Genomic DNA, 27,438 nt, shown 5'->3' with positions numbered 1-27,438 from the left:
TTTCATAATGGAAAAGAGCTATTCAGAAGGGAGGTACTTATTCTTGTTAGTGTGTTTTTAGAAAAAAGTATTTGTTAGTGATTATAAAGATTTTCGTCATTGATGTAAAGTTTAAAGTGCAAACACTGGAGCCTGTGTTAAATGATTGGTTTGGAAGTATAGGAGGAATAATACTACTATTCCCTTGCCCCCTAGCTCCTGACTAATCTGTGGTCTTATATTTTGGCTCATTTTGAAGGGAAAGTGGTGGCAATGTAATTGAAAAATTTATTTTCTCGTATATCAAGTTTATTTTTCAATGTTTCATGGACTCCTTTGCTCGAATGCCTTTGAAATAATATCTAAGAAATCCCAGGGTTTTGCAGAGGTCCCTGTTGGACCAGAACTGTTTGGCCTTTTTACTTTGGCATTCCACATAAGATATTTTAGAGGAAGGGAGAGACTGGGAAGATATTTGGGGAGGGATGAAGGAAGTCAAGGAAATTGCACTACTTGTGAATTAGTTTGCTATGACCTTCAGTACGTTGAAATACTATTTTCTTCAAGGATATTTTGAATATTTGTAAAAGAAACAAAAACAGACTGGGAAGAAGGTCTAGAAGGAGAGAGTCATATTTTAGGATTAATATTCTTGTTTGTGTAAAATGAGATATTTGGTTTTACTGTTGTATAAAGATCCCCACTTTTTAAATTTAATTCTTAGAGGGAGAGGGGGAGAGAGAGAGACAGCGTGAGCAGGTGAGGGTCAGAGAGAGAGGGAAACACAGAATCTGAAGCAGGCTCCAGGCTCTGAGCCAGCAGTCAGCACAGAGCCCGACGTGGGGCTCGAACCCACGAACCGCGAGATCATGACCTAAGCGAAAGTCGGACGCTTAACCGACTAAGCCACCCAGACGCCCCTTAAAGATTTTATATTCATTCCACCTCCCCTTCTCTTTCAAGCTATGCTAAGCTGAATATGTTTCTGGCCAGCTAGAACTGGGTGAGAAATGAGCTGCTGCTTATTAGTTATCAAGATAGGGCATTGAGTCACTTTTCGGGTCCCTTTTTTGTTTGTTTGATCCCCACACTAAGTGTGGTAGTTTTATATTTCAGATTATAAGGGAGTTGATGTATCACGTTAATAGGATTAATTACCTCTTCCCTCCAGCCCCACACACAGAAAAGGGGGCGGGATATGGGGAGAAGGAAGATAATTATTTCATCTATCCCAGCATCAGATATGGTGGTGGAGATGTCATTTAGGAACTAGAAGGTCTTTCAGGATTTCGTAGAGTTCTAGGGTATGTTCACCATTAGGTTATTTCTTGCTGTGGTTCTCTACACCAGTAAGTTTGCCAGTATAGTGATTCCGCTATTTGTTGTTTTAACTTAGTATTTCTGTCATTACTGGCAAATTCTGTTTTCATGGGAGTTCTGGCTATCTCTGAGACACTATCCTAGCCTTTAGATGGTTGCTTTAATGTCAGACATTCATCCTAGTCAGTCAGGTATGATCAGGGTAGCAGGGTCCCTTCCCTGTGATAGAAAACATGGTTATCTAATTAAGGAACCTGCCCAGAAGGAGCTCCGAGTATAGCAGATACTCCAGAGCTTCCCAGAGAGGGAGTTGGCCAAGTGGCAAGTAGTCTGTAGTTCAACAAAGGAATTTATTTCTCATCTGTATATACTTGCATTAACAAAAAACCCTATCTCCTGGGTGGCTCAGTCGGTTGTGTCCTACTTTGGCTCAGGTCATGATCTCACAGTTCATAGGTTCCAGTCCACTGTCGAGCTGTCAGCCTGGAGCCTGCTTGGGATTCTGTGTCTCCTCTCTATCATAACCCCCTCCTCTCAAAAATAAATAAACATTACAAAAATTTAAAAAACCTTCTATCTCCATATACTTGATTATAAAAGAAAAGGTGTATAATCCAAGAGTTTTATTGGCTTAGCTTGTTCTCATACTGATACTTTAGGAAATTGATATGTGATATTTGTCATAGTCTGCCACGCATGAAAGAGAAAACAGATGATAAACTTTTGTTGTTAGCCGGTAGTAACTTTAGCCTTCTATAATGGTGATCTCTGGGGAGCTGATGCAGCTATTTTTGATGTTGCTTGCCTACTAATTGTGCTTTATTTAAGTTTCTTCCCTTCTTGGATTTGATCTATAAGGTGGGCAAAACTTTGTTTAGCTGAAGAACTGAGTGTCAGTGGTTAGGTCAGAACAGCAGGTCTCAAACTTTTTGGTCCTAGCACCCCTTTACATTTAAAAAAAATTTTTTTTAAATGTTTTTTATTTATTTCTGAGAGTGAGTGAGTGAGCAGGGGAGGGTCAGAGGGAGAGGGAGACACAGAATCCAAAGCAGGCTCCAGGCTCTGAGCTAGCTGTCAGCACACAGCCTGACGCGCGGTTCGAACCCACAAACCGTGCGATCATGCCCTGAGCCAAAGTCGGACGCTTAACTGACTGAGCCACCCAGGCGCCCCTACATTTTAACTTCCTAAGGAACTAAAAATGTTTTTATGTGGGTTATATCTGTCAATACTTAACTGTATTACAAATTAAAAGTTCTTAAAGTAGTTGTTATTAATTTAAAAATAAAACTAGGGGTGCCTGGCTGGTTCAGTTGGTAGAGCATGGTACTCTTTTTGTTTGTAGTGTTTATTTATTTTGATAGAACATGAGTTGGGGAGGGCACCGAGGGAGACAGAGAATCCCAAGCCGACTCCATCCACACCGTCAGCACAGAGCTCCGTGTGGGGCTTGATCTTACGAACCCTGAGATCATGACCTGAGCTGAATCGAGCCAGATGCTTAACTGACTAAGCATGGGACTCTTCATCTTCAAGATCATAAGTTCCAGCCCAATTTTGGACAAAGAGTTTACTTAAAAAACTAAAATCTTAAAGAAAAAACTAAAAACACATTACATATTAACATAAGTAGCATTGTAAAGTAGTCATTTTTAAAGAATAATGAAAAGACGTATCATTAAACGTACTTGCAAATTTCCTTACTGTCTAGCTTAGTAGAGGAGAACTTGATTCTCCTATGTTTGTGCATTCATTCTTGTACATCATGTGACCTCCTGAAAACTCCACCCTACAGTTGTCAGAAAATGAGACTAAAGAAGTTTAATAGCTTCTCAGTATAATTTTGAAAATAGTTTTGATCTCTTGCATTAGTTTAGACTCTCTGAATATGTTGTAGGGACTACTTTGAGAACAGCTGATTTAGGGATTCCTGAACTAGATTTGGGCATGTGTGAGACATTTTCCAAGCTTTTGGCCATCATTAGTGTTTGTCTAACAGATGGTAGAACTGTTGGAGGACTGCTCAAGGACAACTTAAGACATCTGTGGTCATGTTCATGCTCTTGATATTTTACCCACTTAGGATTTTCATTTTTTTTATGCAGTAGGTGAACTTCTCAAGGTCTGTTACATATCTGTTGGGATTGGTTTTAATTCTGAGTCCCATTAAGTTTTTAGATTGTTTAGTATACTCACATCTTTATGATTCTGGATCATCTCATTCAAGAAATGTATTGTCTGCTTCATCACTTAAGTGCCAGGTATTGTTCTAGGTCCTTGAAATATAGTGGTAAACAAATCACTAATAAGATGTGCTTCTGTATTTGGTTAATTTAATTGTAGATGAGTAAAATTTTTTATTTGAGTCTTCAGGATGTTTCTTGTTTGGCTTATTTCTAGGTGTCTTACAGTTTGGTTGCTGTTAATGTAATAATTTTTCTTTTTTGTTTAATAAGAAAACTTTTAAGATGGTTATCTTGTGTCTGACTAACTCACTGGACTTTGTTATTAAAAATAGCAGTGTAAAGGGTAAGGCCTAAATTGTGATTATGTTATTAGTTTGTGATAACGTAAATAGTGAAGAAGAGGAGAACAGGGAGAGAACATTGCAGACATTGCAGCAGCATTCAAATGTTTTAGTGACACCCATATGACTTCTATTCCTCTCCCATTATAATTTATGCCCTGTGACAAATATGAACTGTTAGGAAATTATAGTACAAAATATACAGGTATTTTGAACCCTTATAAAACAGTATTGAAATAATCATAGCAACGCAGCTTGCCCTAGCGGTTACCACATAGTTATGTAATTTTAAGGAAAGCACGAAAGCACTTATATGGAACATGGAACCAATAACCACATTGTAACTAATGTGAGAATCTGAGAGGAAGGGGAAAGTATAGAGATTTAAGGACTATTATATAACACATAGAAGGGGAAAGTGGGATTTAACATAACAATGTGCTTAGGTTTAGAGCCTTTCAGCTGGTAAGCCAAATCTCACTACAGAACCTGTGGCTTTTTACTGTGTTGTCCTAGCTGATTCAAGAAATCCTGATATTCTAAAGTATAGACTGTCCAATAAAAAATTAACATCTGTATAGGGTCTTTACTGGTGAAACAAATTAAGAACTCAAAAAAGGAGGGAGAATAGAAAAATGACAGCCATTGTCTATAAGCCAATCAGTGCCAAAATTTCTTTAAAGAATTTCTTTCTCTATTAACTAATTTAATTACATAATTGCTTTTTCTCTTAGTCTGTATATTTAAAGTGAAAGCAACAATGATTTAATGTTTCAGTCATGGTATATAAAATTTCAGCCATGTTCTTTAAGAAGAATCCCTATTTTTCACCCAGGTAGCAGTCATTTTTTAGAATAATTGGTTTTCAGTCCTTTTGGTGATAGAAGTATACTTTCCATTGAGATCTAAAATATGTGGCTTTTGTGTTTCTGAAACTTTATTCAAATTGTAAAGTTTAGATAGCAGTCCCTAAAAATACAATTGTGCACTGTTGTTGGTTTTGTTGTTGTTTGTTTTGTGAGCAAGGGAGAGGGCAGAGGGGGGAGAGAGAGAATCTTAAGCAGGCTCTGTGCTGAGCGTGGATCCCATGACCCTGGGATCATGACCTGAGCTGAAATCAAGAATCAGACACTCAATTGACTGAGCCACCTAGGTGCCCCAAATTGAGTACTGTTTTATCTCAGATTTATGTCATTAGGTTTCAGGTACTGAGCTTTTGTGAAGTTGATAGATAAGACTAACGGCATTGTAGTTGGCATTTCTTCTAAGGCTAGAATCATGTGTTCTAAGATTACATGATGTGAATATACTACATTTTATTTCACCATTCATCACTTGATGGACATTGGGTGGTTCTCCTTGTTGGCTGTTATGAATCATACTGCTATAAAAATACCTGTACACATTTTTGTGTGGACATATGTTTTCAGTTATTTGGTGTTTATACCTAGGAGTGAAATTGTTGGGTCATAGGGTAACTCTGTATTTAATTTCTTCAGGAGCTGCCAAACCTGCTGCTCCATTTTACATTCCAATCAACAGTGTAGAAGATTTCCAGTTTCTTGGGGTCTCACAGTGGCTCAGTCAGCTAAGCATCTGACTCTTGATTTTGGCTCAGGTTGTGATCTCACAGTTTGTGGGTGTGAGCCTCATGGAGGGAAGGCTCTGTGCTGACAGTGAGGAGCCTGCCTGGGATTCTCTATCTCCCTTTCTCTGTCCCTACCCCTGCTCACACACTCTCAAAAATAAATATTAAAAAATATTTATGAGGAAAGGATTCAAATTTCTCTACATCTTCATAACACTTCCTATCATCTGACTTTTTGATTTATAGCCATTCTAGTGGATATGAGAAGTGTCTTATTGGGATTTTGGTTTGCATTCTGTGATGGCTTAAGACGTTGAATATGTCCTCATGTGCTTTTTGGACCTTGGTATATCTTGTTTGGAGAATTTTCTATTCAGATCCTTTGCCTATTTTTAAATTGACTTCTTTATTAATGAGGAATATGAGTTCTTTATATATTCTAAATGCAAATCCTTAATGAGATATGGTTTGCAAATATTTTGTCCCCATTCTCTGGGTTATTTTCTCCTGTAGGGTTTTAAAAAAATTTTTTTTTGAGTTTTAAGTAATGTCTGCATCCACTGTGGGGCTCAGACATACAACTCTGAGATCAAGAGTCACATGGTCTACTAACTGAGCCAGCCAGGTGCCCCTGTTTCATTTTCTTGATATTGTCCTTTGTAGCACACTAGTTCCTAATTTTCGTGAAGTCTGATTTATCTGATCTTTAGTTGCATGTGCTTTTGGTGTCAGATCTGAGAAACTATCACCAAATCCAAAGCCGTGAAGATTTACTGTTTCTTTTTTTTTCTAGTAGCTTTATAGTTTTAGCTTTTATATTTAGACTTTTGAGCGGTTTTGAGTTACATTTTGTTTATTAAGTGTGAGGGTAGGATTCCAGTTGCATTTTTTGCATGTTAATATCCAGTTGTCTCAGCACCATTTGTTAAAAAGACTATTCTGTCTCTCTAATGCCTTGTTGAAATCAATTGGCCATATGTGTAGAGGTTTATTTCTGGACTCTCAGTATTGTTCCTTCCATCTCTGTGTCCTTACGGCAGTACCGCACTGTCTTGATTGCAATAGTTCTGTGGTGAGTTTAGAAATTGGAAAGTGTGATGTTTCTGATTTCTTTTAGAGATTGTTTTGGCTATTCTGTGTCCCTTACATTTCCATACAGATGTTAGGATCACTTCTCAATTTCTGCAACACAAAAAAAAGGTAGTTGAGATTATGAGTGGGATTGCATTTCATTTGTAGCTCAATTTTGGGAGTATTGTCAATACTAATGCCTTTTGACCCGTGAGTATGGGAAGTGTTTCCACTTACTTAGGTATTTAGTGTCAGTGATTTTTTTTTTTTTTCAGTAGCAGGCAAAAGTTTATTAGAATATAAGATTAGAAAGGAAGAATAGTAGGGGCACCTGGGTGGCTTAAGTTGGTTAAGTGTAGACTTCAGCTCAGGTCATGATCTCACTGTTCTTGGGTTCGAGCCCTGCGTCGGGCTCTGTGCTGATGGCTCAGAGCCTGGAGCCTGCTTTGGATTCTGTGTCTCAGTCTCTCTCTCTCTCTCTCTCTGCGCCCCTCCTCCACTTATGCTCTATCTCTCTCAAAAATAAAATATTAAATTTTTTAAATATAATTTATTGTCAAATTGGCTTCCATACAACACCCACTGCTCATTCCAAGTGCCCTCCTCAATGCCCATCACCCTAAAAAATTTTTTTTTAAAAAAGAATAATAATAGCAAAGTTCTCTTTACAGAGAGGGGACATTCAAAAGTGAATGCCCTCAGTGATTTTTTTTTTTACAATTTTCAGAGTTTGACATTTGCCTTTCTTTTAAAAGTATTCCTAAGCATTTAATTCTTTTACACTGTTGCAAATGGAATTGTTTTAAATTCATTTTGTTTATTACCAGTGCATAGTTTAAATACAATTTTTGTGTAGTGATCTATCCTGCAATCTTACTGAACTCACTTATTAGCTCTAATGGTATTTTGTTTTGTGTGTGTGTGTGTGTATTGACATTGTCATGTCATCTGCAAGTTCAGATAGTTTCCTCTTTTCCAGTCTAAATGTTCTTGGCTTCTTTGTCTTGCTTAAAACTCTGGCTGGATTCTGCAGTACAATGTTGACTAGAAATGGGGAGAGTGGCTATCCTTGTTTTGTAGAGGGAAAAAGCTTTCAGTGTTTACCCATTTGGTATGATGTTAACTGTGTTTTTCCTAGAGTAGTTTCCATTCTGTTTCAGTTTGTAGAATGTTTTTACCATGAAAAAGTGTTGGATTTTGTTGAATGCTGTTTCATCATTTACTGAGATGATCATGTGGTTTTGTCTTTTACTATTTACATATGTTGAATTTATGTTAATTGATTTTTCTGTGTTGAATCAACTTTGCAATACTGGGATAGATTCCACTTGGACATGGTGTATAATCCTTCTTATATGTTTTGGATGTGGTTTCCTAGTGTTTTGTTGAGTATTCCACCTTTATCCCCCCCCCCCCTTTTTTTTTTTTTTTTTTTTACAAATAGTTTATTGTCAAGTTGGTTTCCATATAATACCCGGTGCTCATCCCCACAAGTGCTCTCCTCCATGCCCATCTTTTCCCTTTTAACCTTTCTGTGTAGCTGTTTTGGGTTTGTCTTTTGGTAAACAGCATAACATTGAATTTTGATAGAATTTGATACCCTATCTTTAAGGGCTTAAAGTCACTTATATTGCTTGAATTAATGATAGACTTGACTTTATTTTAGCCATCTATTTTGTTTTCGTTTGTGCACACAGTTCTGCCATGCTTTATTTCTATTTTTCCCTCTTATCCTGGGTTAGAACTTATACATGCTATTTGTGTTTTTTACGTGGTCAGATTTGAAATTTAACCTTGCATATAGAAAGTCAGTATTTAGTGCTGTATAAATCAGTATAGGGATAGTTGTGCTATTATCTCATATTTTCATTTTACTTTATAACCCTTCACTCCAGGTCAGTGACATTTTACTTACGGTGAGATATTACTTAAATGCATGACATGTCAGGACTGAACCTTGTAAAAAAATAGATATGTACTTAGTAGATTTTAAGTTTTCAAGTATTTAATTTGCTCTAACCTCAAAATAATGAAAACCAAGTTCCTGTTTTAGACACATTAATATCTAACGAAGTCTTAAAGGAATGAAATGCTGGGAAGGCATTACCTTTCCAGACTCCAAAAATTATGAGACAAAGTACTAGGTAGGTGCCTGATTCATTCCAAAGTTTACCTTTCATTTATGCAAGTTTGTAATTTTAAAATTTTATTTTTACTTATTTTTTAATTTTTATTTTACGTAGAGGAAGGGAGGGCGCATGAGTGAGGGTGGGGAGGAGCAGAGGGGGGAGACAGACTCTTAAGCAGCCTCTGTACTCAGCATGAGCCTGATGTGGGCCTTGATCTCACGACCCTGAGATCACGACCTGAGCCTAAATCAAGAGTCGAACACTTAACTGACTAAGCCACCCAGGTGCCCCTGTAATTGTTTATAGAAGCTTAACTTTTTAATATAAAAATTTCAAGCACACAGAAAAGTTGGAGGAATAATACAGTTAACTGCATATACTCATCACTTAGATTTAATCATTACTAGAATTTTGTCCTCATTTTTGTTATGTATTTTAGAGATATCTTGACATTTCTCCCTAAATTTTGTTTTATATAACCACAATACCCTTATCCTACCTAGCGCAATTAACACAAATCCTCTAATATGTAATATTTAGTCCATATGTCAAATTTCTACCTGCACAGTGGCTTTTTATAGTTTGTTCAAGATTCACATTGCATTTCATAGTGGTATAGGTCATAATTTTTTTTAAGTTCACACTTTTTCGTTATAGGTATCTGGCTAAAATTTTTTTTTCCCTGTGTAGATTTTCTCTTCATGTTCTCATTCTGAACTTGTTTAGAATTCTCAAAATTTGGTTATCTCAGCCTGTTGGTAATTGAGAGGAATTATTAGACTGGTAAGTGGTAACTGCGTTCTGTGCTGTTAGGTTTAAGGACAAAATCATTTTAAAAGCCTGCAAACTTACTACTGAAGGAGGAATAAAGTGTTAAGTTCTGTTAATTTAGTCTTAGGTCAATATGAAATATGTAATCAATTTTTTGAAATTTATTTGAGGTGAAATTCATATAACATGAAACTGACCATTTAATTTTTAAATTTAATTTTTAATGTTTCATTTATTATTTTTTTTGAGAGAAACAGAGTGCCATTGGGGAGGGGTAGACACACCCATACCCACACCCCCATCCACCCACCCACCCTACCTCTAAGCAGGCTCCAGGCTCTGAGCTGTCAGCACAAAGCTCAACATGGTGCTTGAACTCATGAACAGTGAGATCATGACATGATCCAAAGTTGGATGCTTAACCAAATGAGCTCAGAGCCTGGAGCCTGTTTCAGATTCTGTGTCTCCCTCTCTCTCTGACCCTCCCCTGCTCGCACTGTCTCTCTCTCTCCTAGAAATAAATAAAACATTAAAAAAATTTTTTTAAAACAAAAACAAAGGCAAAGATATGAAGAAATTAGAATCCTTTCACGCTGCTGGTAGAAATGTAAAATGTTTCAGCCACTGTAAAAAGTTTGGTGATTCCTCCAACATTTTTCACAAAACTAGAATAATACTAAAATGTGTATGGAATCACACAAGACCACAAGTAGCCAGAGAATAGGAAGAAATCTATGGGTGCTCCAATTCTTTTTGGATCATATTAAGTCATTCCAAACTTAGTGGCTTAAAATAATAAAAATCATTATCTGGCAGTCAGCACAGAGCCCGACGCGGGGCTCGAACCCATGAACCGCGAGATCATGACCTAAGCGAAAGTCGGACGCTTAACCGACTAAGCCACCCAGGCGCCCCTGTTTTTGTTTTTAATAATCATCTTAGTAGTTGTGAAGAGGCATCCCATTCCTAGTTTTAATTTGCATTTCCCTGATTGCTAATGATGAACATCTTTTTTATGTATTCACTACCATTTGACTGTCATCTTTGGAAAAAGTTTGTCAAATCCTTCACTTATTTTTAAATTGTTTTTAAGATTGAGTTTTAAGAATTCTTTATATATTCTGGATACTTGAGATGTATGATTTGTAAATACTTTCTTCCATTATATGGGTTGTTTCCATTGTCTTGATAGTGTCCTTTTACAAAAAAGAATTAATTTTGATGAAGTCCAGCTTCTTTTTTGGTTGTTGTTGCTTGTACTTTTGGTATTGTAGCTAAGAATCTATTGCCAAGTCCAAGGTCATGAAGATTCACCTATATGTTTTCTTCTTAAGAATTTTATGTTTTAGATCTTAAGTTTATGTCTTTAACCCATTTTGAGTTAATTTTTGTATATTATGTGAATTAGAGGTTCAACATCTTTTGTATGTAAATGTCTAGTCCCAGTACCATTTGTTGAGAAGACTGTTTCTTTAACTATTGATTGGTGTTGGCACTGCTGTCCAGTCAACTGACCATGGATGGGTTTTTTATTCCTTTGGTGTCTGCTTAGCCTTAAACCCGTACCACCTTATTTTGATTGCTATAGTATAAATTTTGTTAAATGAAAATTTCAAACACATACAAAAGTAGAATAATGAATCCACATGTGTCCATCACTCCGTTTCAGATATTACAGATTCATGGATGATCTTGTTTCATCTATATTCTACCTACTCTTATTCTCATCATTTTGAAACAGCCTCAAACATTAAAAAAAATTTTTTTTAATGTTTTATTTATTTTTGAGAGAGAGGCAGTGTGAGCAGGGGAGGGTCAGAGAGAGAGGGAGTCACAGAATCTGAAGACAGGCTCCAGGCTCTGAGCTAGCTGTCAGTACAGAGCCGGATGCGAGGCTCGAACCCACAAACCGTGAGATCATGACCTGAGTCAAAGTCGGATGCTTAACCAACTGAGCAACCCAGGTGCCCCTAAAGTATCCAATTTTGAACAACAACAAAAAAATGAGTAGACCTACAAAGCAGGCTCCAGGCTTCAGGCTGTCAGCACAGAGCCTGATGTGGATGTGGGACTCACACTCACCAAATGCAAGAGCATGACCTGCCAAGTTTGGACACTTAACCAACTGAGCCACTCAGGGGTCCTGGTGGAAATAATACCTTTCATAGTGACTAAAGGACCAGAGTTACTTGTACAAAATACAGACTACAAGTTCACTTTCAGTGAGTGCTGAATGTACTCAATTTGTTTACAAGTTTGAATTTTTTTGAATGTGCTGAATTTAAGCAGTTACTTTAGAGCATAGGTTGTGTACTTTCTTAGGATACTAATTCAGAATATTGGCCTGAGTTATCTGTAGTGTCTATACATATATATGGGGGTATAAAACTTATATTTCTTGTGAAAGTATGAGACCCAAAATACTCCTCTATCAAATAGTAAGAAATAGAAGATTTTTTTCACATTCAGATTTGTAGCATTGATGTGAAAGATGATACTATTGTGTTGTTGATTCTAAATCAGTGCTTCTCAAACTTTAATGTGCATGTGATTCACCTGTGGATCTTGTAAAAAAGATACTGATTTAGTTAAGTCTGGGGTGGGACTGAGATTTTACATTTCTAACAAGGTGATATTCCTTGCTGCTGTTTCTTCCAGATTAATTCTTTGAGTAGCAGGATCTAAACTGGCTATTTCATTGTGAATATATTGACTTTGTAATAGACTTCTTTTGAGTTCAGTAGAGGCTCAGTGTTTCTAATAACTTTTTCAATTTGAGCTAATGATTTTAAGCTTTGTATTGTAGCACCTTCTGTTGGCAAAATGTTTACGTAGTAAGTCTGCCCCGATCTTTCAAAATTCAAGTGGAGGTTTGTAAACAAAAGCTTGGGTTGATAATTCTGTGACAGTACAGTATGATAAGGTGGCCATCTGGATGGTTCATGACATGTTTGTCTTAAATCTTTATTATCAAGTTAAAATTAAAAACAGAAGTGCCTGGGTGGCTGAGTAGGTTGAGCATCCGATTTTGGCTTAGGTCCTGATCTCATGGTTTGTGAGTTTGAGCCCCACATCTGGCTCTGTGCTGACAGCTCAGAGCCTGGAGCTTGCTTTGAATTCTGTCTCCTCTCTCTGTACCTCCCCTGCATGTGCACTCGTGCACTCTCTCTCTCTCAGAAATAAATAAACGTTAAAATTTTTTTTTCAAATTTAAAAACATATAAAACAGAAGCTACTAGGGAGAATTCTTAGCCTTTTGAAATAACCCAGAATCGTGATATCCACTTCTGACCCTCCCCACCTCCTCCCAATCCCCATTGAGAATACTCACTCCAGTTTGAAAAAAATTCCTGGGACTGAGTTTATCTTTAGACACATTGGAATCTATAGTATGTGTGAACTTAGATTATATGCATTTTGAGGTCTGCAAGATGATGCTTGTGTTTGCTCTTATGTTGTCACTTTAATGAATCAGGTATTTAGAAAGTGGTGAATTAGGCTGAATTGTGTGGAAGGTAGTAAGATATGTTCTGTTTGCATTGCATTGTACAGTGAAAGTAGAATTTCATGTGGTTTCATATACCTTTTAAAGGTGTCAAAACTTAGTTTATAAGGAAATAATAAGCTGGGAGGGCTTCCCCCTCCCCAGATGTGAATAGGCAGCTCTGAATTAATGGGTTGTAGTACATAAGATGGAACTCCACTGGGGGAGTGGGGAGTGAGCACTTTTGGGGATTGGTGGTTGTGGCAGTGATGGAAGCTAGTGAGGGAGCTGTGTCTGTTGAGCTTTTCCTTCTTTTGTTTTATTTTTCCTCTTTGTATATGCAACTGTTAATAAGGAGTACTGGGTAAGAAAATTGGAGATTGGAGATAGGCTAAAAGGCATCCTATGAAGAAGGCCGGATTCTCTGTTTTCCTTACTGCTACTGGAGCGGCTAGGATAGATTAGGAGTAAAGAATGGGATTGCTCCTTATGCTTTTCCTCTTATTGCTGATAAGAGTTTTGGGGGAGGTGAGCAGAAACCAAAGTAAATAGAAAAGTAGTAACAGGTTTAGGCATGACTGTTCCTTCCTCCCAGCATTTCCCTCAGTACTTTGAGATTATGGTCAATTCATGTTTTTCAACTTGGGGATGAGTAGAGGAAGAAGAAATGTTGTATTTTGGGTTTTACCTCTTTCCATTGGCATGCTTTCCATTTCTGTAGGTCTTGATATTGATTAGGAATAGGAAGAAATCTATGGGTGCTCCAATTCTTTTTGGATCATAATAAGTCATTCCAAACTTAGTGGCTTAAAATAATAAAAATCATTATCTGTTTGGTTATCCCTGAGGGTTGACTGGGCTTAGGTGGGTTTCACTTAGGGTCTCTCATGTGGTTGGAGATAAATGGTAGCTGTGGTGGAGTCATCTTAAAGGCTACCTTACCTGGCACCTCACTCACTTCTGGTGGGATCAACACGGTGGCTTTTGGTTGGGACTTTAGCTGGAACATCTATATTTGATCTCTCTGTGGTCTGGACATTCTTATTAGCTTGGCAGTGAATATCTCAAAAGTCAGGAAATAGATGTTGCTAGGGAAGGTTATGGGCCCAGGAACTATAGCATCATTTCTGCTGTAGTCAGTTGATCAATCACACAGCCCCATGTTAAAGGGAGGGTGACAGACCACCATCGAGTGTCAGAGAAATTTTGAGGCCAGGTTGTAAAAACCTCCACAGGGGGTAAAGAGGTGCTGGAGAAGAGGAGTTGGTAGGAGAAAGTCTTAGGAAGCTTGAAGATTTTGAATTGTGAAATAGCTTGGCAAGAGTCGCATTTTCTACATGCTTGTCTAACTTTACATTAGACTTTAGTGGAAAATGCCTGTTGTTATTAAATGAAATTTGCCAAGTTTGGAATTGAGAGGTTTGCACGTAAGGTTAATTTTCCTTTTCCTTTTTTTTTTTTTTCCAGTGAACTGTTTTTGGATAGGGTTTTTTGTCTTTAAAGGTTTTACTATATTGATCTCAAAATGAAGTATGTCTAATTTTTTATTTTTATATATGATTTTGATTTAATTCCAGAAAGCCGAATACCAAAGTTGAGTATATGATTGCACACACAATTAATAAATACCATGTTTTTAAAAGATTCTTTTATTGTAACATCATTTTAGTTCTACATTATATCATGTTAATAGAAATTACAGTATTAGAAGATATTATAGCTTTATTTTTATTTTTCATAACTTACGAAAATGAGTAAATGATTTACATTAGGTTTACATGCTTTTAACCATAACTGTTTAAACTGATAAATGTACTCTGTAAGTTCTAAACTGTTAAGAGTATTACTAGAGATTCAAATTAACACTTTTTCAAGGTACAATTGATATAAAATTCATAGATTTCAAGTGGTGCACTTAATTTTTGATAGATACAGTTGTGCATCCTTCACCACAGTCATGATCTAGAATATTTCCATTAGTTCAAAAAGTTCCTTTATGACCCTTTGTAGGCAATAGTTTTTCCCTACAACTAATTGGCTTTTGGCCAGAAATCACTAGTTTGTTTTTATTTTATTTTTGTCATTGTAGTTTTCCCTTTTCCAGAAACTCATAAGAGTAGAATCATAGGGTTTGTAGCCTTTATTGGCTGGCTGAGTTTTCACTTAATATAATACTTTTGCGATTTTCTGTGTCAGTATATGTAACATTCTTTTATCATTGAGTAGTAGTGCAATATGTGGGTAGATGACAATTTGTTTATAAATTATCTAGTAGATGGATATTTGGGTTGTTTCCAGCTTCTTGTGATTATGAATAAAGCTGCTATGAATATTTGAGTATAAGTCTTTGTGTGGACATGTGTTTTCATTTCTCTTAGGTAAATACCTAGGAGTGGGATTGCTGGGTCATATGGTAAGTGTGTATGTTTAACTTTAAGAAACTGCCAAACTGTCTTTTCCAAAGTGGCTGTGCTATTTTTGCATTCCCTCTAGGGATGTGTTCCAGTTGCTCCACATCCTCTCTCAACACTTAGTATTATCAGTCCTTAATTTGAGTCATCCTGATGGCTGTTTAGTGGCATCTCATTGTGGCTTTAATTTATATTTTCTTACATTTGTGATATTGCCCATCTTGTTATGTGTTTGTCATTCTTGAATTGCATTTGGTTGTTTATTCAGATCATTCACCCATTTAAAAAATAACATTGTTTAATATTGGGTTATAGGAGTTCTTCATCAGGTACATGTATTACAAAGTAAGTTTACTCAGTCTGCCTTGCTTTTTTTATTTTAACAGTGTTTGGTTTTTCAGATTATACTTTTAAGATAATTATAGACATGCAGTTGTGAGAAACAATACAGAGATATCCTTATATCTTTTACCCAGTTTCCCCACACCATGGTAACATCTTGTAAAAATTATGCAATACCACTATTTGGATATTGACATAGATACAGTTCACTGACCATATTCAGATTTGCCCAGTTTCATTTGTGTTTGTGTTTAGTACTATACAGTATTATCACCTGTGTAGATTTGTGTATTCACTACCATAGTCAAAATATAGAACATCACTGCAGGAATCCCTCGTGTTGATATGTGACCATACTCATCTCCTTCCTGTGCACCTCCCCTTCCTTGCCCATCCCTTACCCCAGGTAACCTTGAATCTGTTCTATATTTGTAAAATTTTTTCTTTGCAAAATGTTTTCTAGATGGAATCACGTATGTATGTAACCTTTGGACATTGGCTTCTTTCCAGTCAGTCTTATTCTCTTGTGATTCATCCACTTGTTGCATGTATTAATAGTTCTTTCCATTTTATTGCTATGGAATAGGAATGAACCACAGTTTAATGATTCACCCATTAAGGATAGTTAGGTTATTTCCAGTTTTTGGCTATTGCAAATGAAGCCACTGTAAACATTTGTGTACAAGTTTCTGCAGGAGATAAATTTTCATTGCTTAGGGATAAATGTGCAAGAATGCAATTGCTGGGTCAAATGGTAAGTACATTGTTAGTCTTACAAGAACATGACAGATTGTTTTTCAGAATGGCTATACCAGTTTACATTTCCACCAGCAATATGTAAGTGATCCAGATCCTGTACATCCTCACCAACATTGGTTATTATCACTTTTTGTGTGTGTGTGTGTGTGTGTGGTGAAGGCATTCTGATTCTGATTGGTGTGTAGTGATATTCCCAAATGCCTAATGATGTAGAGCATTCTTTATTTGCCATATGTAAATGCTCTTCAGTGAAATGTCTTCTTATGCTTTTCTCCATTTTCTAATTTAGGTTATTTGGACTTTTACTGTTGAGTTCTCAGAGTTATTTATATACTTTAGATACTAGTCCTTTTCAGATGTTGTTTGCATATAGTCTCTCCCTCTCTGTGGCTTGTGTTTTCATTCCCTTCATAAGGTCTTTTGCATAGCCACAGTTTTTAATTCTGATGAAGTCCAGTTTATTTTGGATTGTACTTTTAATTTCAGGAAGTCTTAAAACCTGCTTAGAGCTAGATCCTGAAGAATTTTTTTTCTTATAAAAGTTATACTTTCATGTTTTACATTTAGGTCTGATTATCATGTATCTTAAGTTCATTTTTATACAAGTAATGAGATTGGAATTCATTTTTTTTATATAAATAGATGTCCATTTGCCTCAGCGTCATTTGTTCAAAAGGCTGTCTTTCCTCAAATTACCTTAGCACCTTTGTCAAAAATCACTTGGTCATACTTCTTTCTGTAGGGGCTAATTTAAGATTCTGTTGATACCTGTGTCTATCCATCTGCCAGAACCACAGTCTTGGTTATTCTAGCTATATATTTAGTCTCAAAATCTGCTCGTTGTTAAAAAATTTTATTTATTAAAAATTTAAAAATTTTTGTTTATTTTAAACAAGGAGTTTTTTTTTTTTTAACTTATTTCTGAGAGAGAGAGAGAGAGAGCGAGCGAGCATGAGCAGGGAAGGGTCAGATGGAGAGGGGGACACAGAATCCGAAACAGGCTCCAGGCTCTGAGCTAGTGGTCAGCACAGAGCCCGAAGAGGGGCCCGAACCCACAGACCGTGAGATCATGACCTGAGCCGAAGTCGGATGCTTAATCGACTCAGGTGCCCCTATGTTTGTTTTGAGAGAGAGCACATGTATAAGCAGGGAGGGCGGAGGAAGAGAGAGGGAGAATTTCAAGCAAGCTCCATGCTATCAGCACAGAGCCCGACAGAAAGCTGCATCTCAGGAACTGTGAGATCATGACCTGAGCTGAAATTAAGAGTTGGATGCTTAACAGACTGAACCACCCACGAGCCCCTAAAGTAATTTTTTTTTAGTTTTTTTTTTTCTAGAATGTTTTAGTTATTCTAGTGTTTTTTTGGTTTTCCGTATACATTTTAGAATAGTCTTGTATATATTGGCTATGTCCCAAATATCTTGCTGGGATTTTTTTATTGGAATTACTTAAATTTGAATGTCATTTTTGGGGAGAATTGACTACTGTGTTGAATCTCCTAGTTCATGAAAATGGTACATTTCCATTTTGTTAAGGTTGTCTTGAATTTCTTTCATCAGCATTTTGTGATTTTTCAGCATACAAATTCTATACGTATTTTGTTAGATTTATAGCAAAGCACTTTCTTTGGAGTCATTGTAAATGATTGTCATTTCTTCTTGGATTCCCCTTATCTTTGAGAAGACTTCAACATATCACTGATGTTAACTCAGATCATTTGGCTGTATTTGTGAGGCTTTTACATTATAAAATTACTCTTGTCTTCCTTTTTTCCATACTGTATTCTTTGGAAGTAAATCACTGCGTGTTACTCTCACTTGAGTAGGAAATTACCCATTTCCTTGGTGGTGGCATGTATGCATAACTTATTTAGAATTATGATGACTTGTCTCATCCCATTTATTCATGCATTCATGGACTTGGGGACAATATTTTATATATTGGTTTATAATCTAATACTATGTTAGTTTGTTGCTTTAATTAAGAAGTTGTTCCTCTTGTTGTTAGTTGAGTGCTCTTTCACTTGGTCCCTACCTACATTCCTAGTTAGACACTCATTGTTTTGGGCAGGGATGGGAGTTTTGGATAGGGAGGAGATGGTAATTACTTGCTTTCTCATATTACAAGGTACTCCAGACTTACCTCAAGCCTAGAATCTGCTATTTTGCATTCTCACCAATAGCTAATATTGGCAGTTTCTTGGATTTTAGTCATTCTGATAGGTATGAAGTCTCCTTATTAATTTGTATTTCCCTAATGACAGATGATAAACATTTTATCTTTTTGTATTTGCCATTTGCTTCTTTTTGAAAAGTGACTGTTAAGATCTTTATTCATATTTTTATTTTTAAGTTTATTTATTTTGATAGCTTGTACGAGCAGGGGAGGGGCAGAGAGAGGGACAAAATCCCAAGCAGGTCCTGCACTGTTAACGCAGAGCCTGATGCGGGGCTTGAGCTCACAAACGATGAGATCACAACCCTGAGCTGACATCAAGAGTCAGATGCTTAACCTTAACCGACTGAGCCACCCAGGCATCTCTATTCATATTTTAATTGGGTTATTATTATTATTGGGTTTAATAATTTTTTCACACTTTGGATTTAAGTCCTTTAGCCAGTAGTATTTTGCAAATACGGGCATATCTCAGAGATACTGCATGTTTTGTTCTGTACTACTGCAATAAAGCAAGTCAGATCAGTTTCTGGTTTCCCAGTGCACATGAAAATTATGTTATAGAATACTGTAGTCTGCTGTATGCAAATAATAGCATTATGTCGAAAAGAACGTATGTCACATTAACTTAAAAATACTTGATTGGTAGAAAATGCTAACCATCATCTGAGCTTTCAGCAATTCATAATTGTGTTGTTGAAGTAGAGTCTTGCATTAATGTTAATGACTGCTGACTGATCACATTGGTGGTTTCTGAAGTTTGGGGTGACTGTGGCAATTTTTTTTTTCCTTAAATAGTTTATTGTCAAGTTGGTTTCCATAAAACACCCAGTGCTCATTCCAACAAGTGCCCTTCTCCATGCCCATCACCCCCCTTCCCCTCTCCCCCACCTCCATCAGCCCTCAGTTTGTTCTCAGCATTCAGGAGTCTCTCATGGTTTGGACAGTGGCAGTTTCTTAAAAGAAGGCAACAATAAAGTTGGTTGATTGACTCTTTCATGAACAGTTTATCTGTGGCATGTGATTCTGTTTGATAGCATATTTTTACTCAGCAGTAGAGCTTTTTTCAAAATTGCAACAAGCCCTGTTGCTTTACCAACTAAATTTATGTAATACTCTAAATCTTTGTCATTTCAACAATTTTCACAACATCTTCACTTGGAGTAAATTCTAAAGAAGTCATTTCTTTGTTCATCTGTAAGAAGCAACTCCTGGGGCGCCTGGGTGGCTCAGTCGGTTGAACATCCGACTTCGGCTCAGGGCATGGTCTCACGGTTCATGGGTTTGAGCCCTACATCGGGCTCTGTGCTGACAGCTACTTCAGAGCCTGGAGCCTGTTTCAGATTCTGTGTCTCCCTCTCTCTCTGACCCTCCCCCACTCATGTTCTGTTTCTCTCTGTCTCAAAAATAAACTATATAAAAATTAAGAAAAGAAGCAACTCCTTATCTGTTAAAGGTTTTATCATGAGATTGTAGCATTTCAGTTATATCTTGAGGTTCCACTTCTAGTTCTTGTTCTCTTTCTATTTTCACCACATCTACAGTTACTTTTTCCACTGAAGTCTTGAACCCTGCAAAGTAATCCATGAGGGTTGGAACCAGCTTCTTCCACATTCCTGTTAATGTTGATATTTTGATCCCTTCCCATAAATCATAAATGTCTTTATGACATTTATAATAGTGAATCCTCCTCAGAAGGCTTTCAGTGGTTTTTTTTGTTTTGTTTTGTTTTGTTCAGATCCATCAGAGGAATCCCTGTCTGTGGCAGCTATAGCGTTATAAAATGTATTTCTTACATCATGAGACTTGAAAGTCAAAATGACTCTGATCCATGGGCTGCTTTGAAAGTTCAGAGTATCTGTGAAGCACAGTAAAGGAAGGTATGCCAGCATTTTCTGTTATTGTGTGGCTTGTGTTTTCATTTTCTTATCAGTATCCTTCTAAGCAGAAATTTTAAGTTTTAATAAAGTCTAAATTTTCATTTCTTCTCTCATGAATTCTGCTTTTGGTTTTCATTTCATCTTAAACTTCATTGCCAAACCCAGGATCAACAGATTCTGTACCTTTTTTTGTTTTAACTCCACTGCCTTGATAGTAAGCTTTAAGTAAGTGTGGCTTGTGTTTTCTTTTTAAACACGTTAAAAAAAATGTTTATTTTTGAGAGAGAGTGAGCACAGGAGGGGGGTGGGGCAGAGAGAGGCAGACAGAGAATCCAAAGCAGGCTCCAGGCTCCAAGCTGGCAGCCCAGAGCCCAAGGTGAGGCTTGAACTCATGAACCATGAGATCATGACCTGAACAGAAATTGGATGCTTATGCAGCTGAGCCAGCCAGGCACCCCTAAGTAAGACTTGAAATAGCATAGAGTCCTTCAACTTTGTTCTTCGGTATTGGGTTGACTATTCAAAATCTTTTGCTTTTCCTTTTAAACTATAGAATCAGTTTGTTGGTGTTCGCAGATTTGTTGATTCTGTAGATCATGGTGGGAAAAATTGACATCTTAACTATATTGTCTTCCAGTTCATGATCATGGAATATCTTTCTGTTTATTTAGGTCTTGATCTCTATTTCTTGTTTGCTCAGTGTTTTTATATGAATAGGTGTTGGGTTTGTAAAATATGTTTTCTGTGGTACTTAATATGATCACATATATATATATATTTTTTTCCTGTGTCCTGTTGATGTGGTCGATGGCATTGCTTTTCTGTTATATTTTTTTAAGTTTATTTTGAGAGAGAGAGTGAGGGAGGGACTGAGAGAGAGGGAGAGGGGGAGAGAGAGAGAGAGAGAGAGAGAGAGAGAATCCCAAGTAGGCTTTTAACTCAGCACACAGCCTGACATGGGACTCCATCTCATGAACTATGGGATCATGACTTCAGCTGAATTCGAGTGTTGGATGCAGAACCAACTGAACCACCCAGGTGCTCTGATAACATTGCTTTGTCTTATGTTAAACCCATCCTTGCATTCCTGGAAAACATGATTTTGACACATCATCTTTTTAATCTGTGGCTGGATTTGGTTTGATAGTATATTGTTGAGTATACATCCAAATGTTCATCTGTACCTTTTTCTGGGGATAGTTTTCTGTTTATTATTGTAAACATAAAATTTACCATTTTAACCACATAATTTAGTGGCATTAAGTATATTCACACTGTTCTGCAGCTGCCTCTTCTGTACCTTATCTCTTTGTCTAGTTTTGTTATCTGTGTAATACTGGCCTTGGTGTTCTCTCTCCTTCCTGCCCTTACCCTCCTCCCGAAAAGAGTTTGTGAAGGATTGATATTAATTCTATAAATGTTATCAAAGTCATCTGGCCCTAGACTTTTCTTAGTGGGAAACTTTTTAATCAATAACTCAGTCACTTGTTAAAGGTGTATTCAGATTTTCTACTTCTTGAATCAGTTCTAATAGTTTGTCTTTCTAGGAATTTGTCCATTTCATCTAGGTTATTTAATCTGTTGGCATGTTCACATATTTCCTGTATTCATATCTTGCATATCTGAAATAAATTCTAATTGGTCGCAGAGTATAATTAATGTTATACATTGTTAGATTGAATGTGCTAATTTTTAAAAACGTTTTATTTATTTTTGAGAGAGCATGGGAGCTGGGAATGGGCAGAAAGAGTTGGGTACAGAGGATTCAAAGCGGGCTCCATGCTCACAGCAGCAAGCCCGATGTGAGGCTTGAACTCATGAACTGTGAGATTGTGACCTCAGCCGAAGTCAGATGATCAGTTGACTGATTCACCTGATCACCCGGGTGCCTTTCTGATGTTTTTTGGAGGATCTTTACATCTTTGTTTACGAGTGATATTTGTAGTTTCCTTATACTGTTTTTTGGTTTGGTACTGGGGTAATGCTCACCTCACAGAATGAGTTAGGAAGACTCTGCTTTTATTTTCTAGAGATTGTGGAGAAATGGTATCACTTCTTCCTTAAATGGTATAAATTTACCTGTAAAATAACCTGGACCTAGTGCTTTCTTTTGGAAGATTACAAATTACTGACTCTATTTGTTTACTAGATAAAGGCCTCTAAGGAGGAAATAGGGGATATTATTATAGATGTATATCAAAAGGAAAAAAGAGATACTGTGAACAACTCTATACACATGAATTTGATAACTTAGATGAAATGGGCTAATGTCTTAAACTATCGAAGCTCACCAAGATGAAATAAATCATTTGAAGAGCCTTATTCCTATTAAGGAAATTGAATTCATAATTTAAAATGTCATAAGAGTGCCTGGGTGGCTCAGTTAAGATTCCAACTCTTGATTTCAGCTCAGATAATAATCTCAGGGATGTGAGATTGAGCTCCATGTTGGGCTCTGTGCTGGGTGTGGAGCTTGCTTAGGATTCTCTCCCTCCCTGACCCCCTTCCCCCCCTAAAAAAAAGAAGTCCTGAAAAATAAGTCTCCAGACTCTGATGGTTTTACTGGAGTTTTCTGCCAAATGTTTAAAGAAGTAACACCAGTGCTCTATAATCATTTCTGGAATATGGGAGAGGAGACTGAACCTTCCAGATCTTTTTATGAAATTGGTACTACCCTGATGTCAAAGTCTGTCAAAAGTGGTACACACAAAAAGAAAACTACAAGCTGGTATCCTCATAAATATAGATTGCAAAAATTGTTAATGAAATATTAACAAATAAGATGGGGTGCCTGGGTGGCTCAGTTGGTTTAGCGCCGAACTTTGGCTCAGGTCATGATCTTAAAACTTGTGGGCTTGAGCCCTGCATGGGGCTCTACACAACAGCTCACAGCCTGGTGCCTGCTTCAGATTCTGTGGCTCCCTCTCTCTCTCTGCCCCTCCCCTGCTTGTGCTTGCTCTGTCAAAAATAGACAAACTTAAAAAAATTTAAAATATTAACACATAGAATTGACTACTCATACATTTGACATTATATAAAAAGAAATATACACCATGACCAAATGGAATGAATTCAGGTGATGCAAGACTGGTTCATTATTCAGAAACCAGTCAGTATAATCACTACATTAACAGGTAAAAGAAGAAAAATGATTTATGATTACACCAGTTGATGTAGAAAACTTAAAAAAATTTTTTTGTTTATTTTTATGTGTTACAGAAACCTTTTGACCAGAATACATCATCCATTCATGATGAAACTCAGAAAACTAGAAATAAAAGAAAACTTCTTCAGTGTGAAGAAGCTCTGAGAGCTTGCTTTAGATTCTGTGTCTCCCCTTCTCTGCCCCTCTCTTATTTGTGCTCTGTCTCTGTCTCATTCTCTCCAATCAACATTTAAAAATATTTTTTAAAAAATACAAGTTTTGTGAAAATTTTGAAACACTGAAGAAAGAAATCTGATTTAAATAAATGGAGAAACTGTTCATAGATTGGAAAACTACATAATGAAGTTCTCTTCAATTTCTGTCTATAGTTAACACAATTAAAATTCTAGCAAGATACTTTTTGTAGATGTATACAAAATTATTCTAAAATACATTTGAAAAGTCAAAGTTAAGAATGGATGAAACAGTTCTCATAATGAATAATAAGGGGAAGGAATCATTCCACCTGATTTTAAAACTTATTATATAGCTCCATTAACCATGACAATGTCAGTGTCAGAAGTGAAGACACATAGATCAGTAAAGCGTAATAGAGGACTCAGAAATAGTCCTATACAAGTATAGCTGAGTGATTTTTGGTGATGATGTAAAAGCAGTTCAGTGTAGGATGGATGCTGTAAAATGTTGCTGAAATAGTTGAGTACCCATAGGTGAAAAACAATTAAAATGGATCATAGATTTAAGTATAAAACATGAAAGCACACAACTTTTAGGAGATAACATATTTTCAAAGACCTAGGGCACGATGAAACATTCTTAGTCATGACACCAAAAGCATGATTCATAAAATCTTGATAAAGAGTACCTCATGAAAATTAAACTTTTTTTGCTTTAATAAAAATGCTTTAAATGGATGAAAAAGTGAGTTACAGACTGGAAGAAGATATGCATAAACCATATTTGACCAGTGACTCATAGGGAACATAAAGAGTTATCAAAACATTGTTAGTCTAGTTAGAAAATGGGCAAACGATATGAACAGACATTTCACAGAATAGTACTATGAATGGCAAATAAACACATGAAAAAATGTGTAATTACCCTAGCCTTTAAGAAAATGCAAATGAAAACTATTATGGGGATGCCTGGGTGGCTCAGTTGGTTAAGCATCTAACTGGCTCAGGTCACGATCTCCACATGTGTTGGAGCCCTGCATCAGGCTCTGTGCTGACAGCTCATAGCATGGAGCCTGCTTCTGGTTCTGTGTCTCCCTCTCTGCCCCTCCCTTGCTGGTTCTTTGTCTGTCTCAGAAATAAATAAATGTTAAAAAAATTAAGAAAAATTACTATGATATCACCACTTAGAGTATCTTAAAGGGAAAGTAGTCATAATTTCAAATACTGGCTAGGATGTGGGAAAAATGGTTATCTCCATATATTCCTGGTGTAAATATTAAATGGTAAACCCACTTTAGAAAATAGCTTGGCTATTTTAAAAAATCTACACATAACAGTATTTTTAATAGTTTTATTTTTTAAGGCCATTAAGTCATAACATTTTTATTGTCTTGATGGAAGAATGTGGATTGTGAAAACGAGCACAATAGAAAAATGCTTTTTATTTCTGTAAATCGGTAATAAGTTTAGAATAAAGGATTGGGAGCTTTCACAGGGAACATTAATAGGACTGTTACAGTTTTATTAAAGGAAAAAGTGGTTTGCAGAAAGACATACCTACAGAAAAATATTTTTACAGATTCCTTAAAGGTTTTAAAGCTTTGGTTATCAGCATGACTGGATTTTAGATTTGACTCAAGTTTATTGAAATCTTAAAGTGGTAGTTTATAGTGGGTAGGTGTAAGAGTAGCATTGAAAATGTAGATGTAGTTTGAAGTTTCAGTGTAGGGGCACCTGGGTGGCTTAATTGGTTAGGTGTCCATTTGACTGTTGATTTAGGCTCAGGTCATGATCTCACCGTTCGTGAGATTAACCCTGCGTTGGGCTCTGTGCTGACAGCACAGAACCAGGTTGGGGTTCTCTATCTCTCTCGTTCTCTTTCTCAAAGTAAGTAAATAAGCTTTAAAAAACTAATTTTAAAATTTCAGCTTAAATCACTGATATTATATGTATGTTGTTTTTATGTCCTGTCATTGTAATGGTTGACTCTTTAGGACCTTTTCCTGAGTCTGGAGCAGCAAGTTCAGTACATATTGAAGGAACACTTCAGAAACCATTGTGGTTAAGACTTAAGTTTTGTTGTGTATCACTGATGTATTTTGTAGCTTTTTTTTTTTTCCAAATAATTTCAGAAACTTGATTATTGCCCATTTTTAAGGAAGGCAGCATAATTCTGATGTCACATTTGGTCTTGAGTTCCTGGCATATTACTTTGTAGCCTTTTGTAGATTCTTTTTTATCATCTTTAAGTTTAACTTCATAGAGTTGTTGTGAGGAATAAATGATATATAGTATGTCTAGCAGCTGATCAGCACAATGCTTTGATATATGATAATCACTCAAAAAATTGTCAATGTAGCCAAACTAGCCAGAAGAAGCCTTTTAAACTCAACAGCATACAAATACTGTTACTCTGGAGATGTTTGTTATGAGTGGTCTGGAAATATGTCCAGTCGCAAGCTATTCTGATGAGATAAATATAGTTCAGGTGAGAGCTGGCAAATTTTGGGAGGTGAGGTGACAAACTTCAGTCATTAACCATCTTCCCATCTTCTCCTGTTTTTAGAAGCTGCTGTGGTATGAAATAGTGGCAGAGATGCCTTTGGCGATTGCTGGTTCATGCTTGGCTAGGCTTTGGTTTCTGTTACTTAACGAGACTTAAGGAAGATGATTCTTGATTCTTTCCCTTCTATATACAGTACATTCAGTTGGTCACTTATGTGCTACTGATTGATCCCTCAATATTTACATTCTGTCATCTTGCTTGCCACTGCTGCAAGTCAGGTGTTTTTTGTTTCTCATTAACTATAAAAGCTCCTGCCAACTGGTCTTCCTGCTTCCTAACTAGTTAGGATTCTGCCCTGCTACTCATACCAAAGGGAGCTTTCTACAGTACAAATTTGACTATGTAAGCAGAGTTAAGAGCTCTGACAGTAGAGTCAGAGTTTCTGGGTTCAAATCCCATCTCTGCCTTGTGTGATCCTAGGTTAAATTCTCTGTACCTTGCTTTCTACATTTATTAAAAAGAAGGATATTAAGATTGAACCCACAGTAACCTGGAAAGATGGCTAAGGGTACATTGCCAAACTCCCATCCCATTACTGGGTCCCTTGATCTTGGGTTGGATCAGGAAATCCATAACTTAAGCATCTCAGTTGGTTCAGATACACTTTTATGAGTCTTCCTAAGATACCATGCACTTTATCTTTAGGTTTTTGTACTTCTTGTGTCTGTTATGCACACCTGCTTTGTCCAGCTAACTCTTGTTCCTCCTTCAGTACTTGGTTCCAGGTCTGTCCTCTACCAGGAAGGGTCTGACTTTCTGATCGTGGATTTTTTGCTTTAAGAAGTCATCTCTAGTGCTTAGTGTTCTCTAATCTTCCTCAAATACACTGTCTAAAATATAAGACCCGAGGGAATATATTTCAGTTCTAGACAACTATTATAAAAGCACAGATTTCTTCACTTGGCATTTGGCATTTTGCACATTCGTGGTTTACTGATTTGCTGTCACTTCTAAGATCCTTGGGGATAAATTTTATATCATCGGTGTCTTATTAATCTTAAAATCTAAAAGTTATTCTTTTAGGAAATTTGCCTAACTGAAATGAAACATCTTTATAACAAGGTTTGTAAACTGGGGGTCATGTTGCATCAAG

The 27,438-nt window shown here is 36.6% G+C and overlaps 1 protein-coding gene across 2 annotated transcripts in view; it reads left to right on the top strand.

The window, feature by feature from the left end:
• The window catches only part of EIF5B (eukaryotic translation initiation factor 5B), a 91,054-nt gene that overhangs the window by 1,947 nt on the left and 61,669 nt on the right, over window positions 1-27,438 (top strand). The gene's annotated exons all lie outside the window — the stretch shown is intronic.

Source organism: Hyaena hyaena, unplaced genomic scaffold (assembly GCF_003009895.1).
Source record: "Hyaena hyaena isolate Hyena2069 unplaced genomic scaffold, ASM300989v1 scaffold_731, whole genome shotgun sequence".
Lineage (NCBI taxonomy): Eukaryota > Metazoa > Chordata > Mammalia > Carnivora > Hyaenidae > Hyaena > Hyaena hyaena.
This window is presented reverse-complemented; position numbering and strand designations above follow the sequence as displayed.